Here is a 4,296-nt window from a genome sequence, read left to right as displayed (position 1 = left end):
TCAGCGTAGTGTTGCACAAACTCGTGGCCTACCCAAGGTGCGGTACGTTTGCGGCCGTATCCTCGGTGGGAATTTCGTGAGTAGGGTCGCAAATTCTACGACCTCGGCGGGTTTGAGAGCGACGTAGACTTGTGGCACGCTCAACATGCCACACGTTTCGGGGCACACCCGCGGTGAAATTTTCTCGAGTACGCTCGTATTAGGGCCCAAGGAGGTCTGGGTACTTATCGCTGCTATTATGTGGGGGTTCTCGTGAGCGGCGTACGCGAAAGCGACCGGGTGTCTGATATGCGGCGGGCTTCGGCCTCGTCAAGCGTGTCCTCGGGTCTGCTCCAGGGGAATCCACGGCAGTCGTCTGCAGCCTCATCCGCTTGATGCGTTAGGGGCTGGTTGTCGGACGGTGCCGTTTTACCACGATATCGAGGTGTGTTCCGTGTCGTCCTCGGGCGATTCAGATGCGAAAGCGCCGAAGACGCGGGCGTGACCCGTCGTCTGGCGGCTTTGCAGTCTCGGCTCCGTTGCTAGTTCCGGCCGGTCCACCGACAGTGCAGCGGGCTTGGGCAACCCGCACGGCGCGACCGAGTCGATGCAACGAAAAAGAGCGAGCATGAACGTGCTTCTTGCCGCACGGCTCCCACTCGTCTTTCGGGAAGGTTGTGCCGTAGCGAGCTCGAACGCCGTCATCTCGGAGTGCAAAATAAGCGTGTTGGGGCGCCTGAAGGTGGCCTCCGCCGCACACAGACTGCGTCCGGCCCGCCGAGGGCGAGGACGGACGCGCAGTCGAACGATTACCTGGTTGATCCTGCCAGTAATCATATGCTTGTCTCAAAGATTAAGCCATGCATGTCTAAGTACATGCCGAAATAAGGCGAAACCGCGAATGGCTCATTAAATCAGTTATGGTTCCTTAGATCGTTTCTTCCTACTTGGATAACTGTGGCAATTCTAGAGCTAATACATGCAGTGAGCCTGGAGCCCTTTGGGTAACGGGTGCTTTTATTAGACCAAGATCGATCGGGTTTCGGCCCGTATTGTGTGGTGACTCTGGATAACTTTGTGCTGATCGCATGGCCACGAGCCGGCGACGTTTCTTTCAAGTGTCTGCCTTATCAACTTTCGATGGTAGGTTACTTGCTTACCATGGTTGTTACGGGTAACGGAGAATCAGGGTTCGATTCCGGAGAGGGAGCCTGAGAAACGGCTACCACATCCAAGGAAGGCAGCAGGCGCGCAAATTACCCACTCCCGGCACGGGGAGGTAGTGACGAAAAATAACAATACGGGACTCTTTTGAGGCCCCGTAATTGAAATGAGTACACTCTAAATCCTTTAACGAGGATCAATTGGAGGGCAAGTCTGGTGCCAGCAGCCGCGGTAATTCCAGCTCCAATAGCGTATACTAAAGCTGCTGCGGTTAAAAAGCTCGTAGTTGGATCTCAGTTCCAGACGAGTAGTGCATCTACCCGATGCGACGGCTCGGACTGAACATCATGCCGGTTCTTTCTTGGTGCACTTCATTGTGTGCCTCGAGATGGCCGGTGCTTTTACTTTGAAAAAATTAGAGTGCTCAACGCAGGCGAGTCGCCTGAATAAACTTGCATGGAATAATAGAACAAGACCTCGTTTCTGTTCTGTTGGTTTTTGGAATACGAGGTAATGATTAAGAGGGACGGACGGGGGCATTCGTATTGCGGCGCTAGAGGTGAAATTCTTGGACCGTCGCAAGACGAACTACTGCGAAAGCATTTGCCAAGAATGTTTTCATTGATCAAGAACGAAAGTCAGAGGTTCGAAGGCGATCAGATACCGCCCTAGTTCTGACCATAAACGATGCCAACCAGCGATCCGCCTGAGTTACTCAAATGACTCGGCGGGCAGCTTCCGGGAAACCAAAGTATTTGGGTTCCGGGGGAAGTATGGTTGCAAAGCTGAAACTTAAAGGAATTGACGGAAGGGCACCACCAGGAGTGGAGCCTGCGGCTTAATTTGACTCAACACGGGAAAACTTACCCGGCCCGGACACTGGGAGGATTGACAGATTGAGAGCTCTTTCTTGATTCGGTGGATGGTGGTGCATGGCCGTTCTTAGTTGGTGGAGCGATTTGTCTGGTTAATTCCGATAACGAACGAGACTCTAGCCTATTAAATAGGTGCGGGGTTCCCAGCACCTTACAACCTTCTTAGAGGGACAAGCGGCTCCTAGCCGCACGAAACAGAGCAATAACAGGTCTGTGATGCCCTTAGATGTCCGGGGCCGCACGCGCGCTACACTGAAGGAAGCAGCGTGTCTTTATCCCTGTCTGAAAAGACTGGGTAACCCGTGGAACTTCTTTCGTGATTGGGATAGGGGCTTGCAATTGTTCCCCTTGAACGAGGAATTCCCAGTAAGCGCGAGTCATAAGCTCGCGTTGATTACGTCCCTGCCCTTTGTACACACCGCCCGTCGCTACTACCGATTGAATGATTTAGTGAGGTCTTCGGACCGATGTCCGGCGCGGCCTTTCGGTTGCGCCGGTCTGTTGGAAAGATGACCAAACTTGATCATTTAGAGGAAGTAAAAGTCGTAACAAGGTTTCCGTAGGTGAACCTGCGGAAGGATCATTAACGGATTGTGAAGGGTGAGCGCCTCAGCTGCGTCTGCGCCCGACACTTTCTGCCGCTGACCCCGTTTGGACGCGGGGTCGGCTTTTCCCCACGGGGCTGCCTGAATGTGGAGCGGCACCCCGTGACAAATTGTTGCGCCCAGCGGACGCCAACACCGCGACCTTGGACGGTCGGCCAGGTGGCGGACGCGGGTACAAACGGCGCAACGCACTCATAGGTCGGCTTTCGACCCGCCACTGCACCGTGGCTCGAAGCGCTCGAAATGCGCGACCCGACCGCTGCGGGACCGCCTAGTACTGTAAACAGGAGCGGCGGAGCGCGAACGGCGAGTCGTGGTTACGTCGGTAGAAGGCGAGGCTGCGCGTTCCCGAAACGCCAGCCGAGTGCCCTCCCGACCGTTCGAGCGTGCAAGAACGAGACCCGACAATCGCGCGGCGACTGCCAAGTACGAGAGGAACGGCACAAGCGTCGGCGGTCGGTCAAGGAACTGGCGATGTGACGGGTCCGCTGTGCACCAGTGCATACCGTCCCGCCGTCCGCGGCAAGCGCCTCCGCGTCCTCGGGTGACGGAGGCTGCCGGTCGGTTCTTGCAGGCGAGGGATCTCGCTGGCACCGGTTCGCGTTGACGCGCGGCCGGTCATGGCACGGCGATGCGACGGCCGAGGTGCGCAGTACTCGATGGAGGAACCGCACGCTCCGATGACCGTCCCGCCCTCCGCGGCGTATGCGTACCGACCGTAATGGTTGCAGCAGCGCCGGCCGGCTTTTGAATTCGCCACACGAAACACGGTGCGAGATCGCGGTTAGGGGAGCGTCGACGTTGCCAGGCGTTTTGCTTGCTGCCGAGGGAAAGGCGGCACGGCCACGTCGCGCTCGTCGCGATTAGCGGGTCTGCGCGCTTTGGGAAGGTGCCGCAACGACTTGCCGAAAGAGGAAGCACGGAAGAACGAGGGACTTGGACGTCCCGACAATTGAACGCACTTGCGGCCAGGCCCTTGCTGGCTTCGTTCTTCCGCCTCGAGTAGGCTCGTACGCGGCTCCGGCGCCGAAAGTGGTCCTTGGCACCGACTTCGGTGGACGTGGGAAGTGCCGCGCAAGTACGGCGCGCCTGGCTCCACCTGTTGGCTAAAGTAGGCAGCCGGATCGGCATTTTGGTGTGCGGTGGCAAACCGTGGATGCGAAAAAAGCTTGTGCGATTTCGTGGAACAAAAAGCGGGGGTCCCCCTTTTTATGCGGAGGAGACCGACCCGCCCGCCGTGGTGAACCGCGACGCCACGGTAAAAACGGGAGAGGCTTGTCGATGGGACCGTGCATCCCGCGCTCCACGGAGGCCGGGAGGCGGCCGCCCGAGGAAATGTGTAGCCGTCGAGGCCCGCATCTGCGTGCACTCTTATCCAAATGGGTGTACCGCAGGCATTTTCTGGTTAGGCGGGCCAATGAGAGCGAGCACACAACGATACCTACGGGTCCGGCTTGGAGAACCGGCTTCGACGCCTCCCGAGTATTTATAGAGGGGTGGACCACGAAAGCACTCGCAAGTAGCGGAAGCGAAACGCCGTCCGAAACACACCGTTTGCTCGATTTGCGGCAGCCGAAAAAGGCGCGGCAGAGTTTTGGAGTCCAAGCGTGCGCTGAAAAGCGCCCTTCTTGGCCACTGTTTGGCCGAGTGCCAGAAACGTTTGGTTTTGACTG

At 57.4% G+C, this 4,296-nt stretch overlaps 1 non-coding gene across 1 annotated transcript; it reads left to right on the top strand.

The window, feature by feature from the left end:
* The first annotated feature begins 789 nt into the window (after positions 1–789).
* LOC142793000 (small subunit ribosomal RNA) lies at positions 790–2,604 on the top strand. The gene has a single exon (XR_012891364.1). It is a non-coding gene; the product is annotated as a small subunit ribosomal RNA (ribosomal RNA).
* Positions 2,605–4,296: the final 1,692 nt, after the last annotated feature.

This window comes from Rhipicephalus microplus, unplaced genomic scaffold (assembly GCF_043290135.1).
Source record: "Rhipicephalus microplus isolate Deutch F79 unplaced genomic scaffold, USDA_Rmic scaffold_267, whole genome shotgun sequence".
NCBI lineage: Eukaryota > Metazoa > Arthropoda > Arachnida > Ixodida > Ixodidae > Rhipicephalus > Rhipicephalus microplus.
The sequence above is the reverse complement of the archived record's forward strand: the minus strand, read 5'-3'. Positions and strand labels throughout refer to the sequence as shown.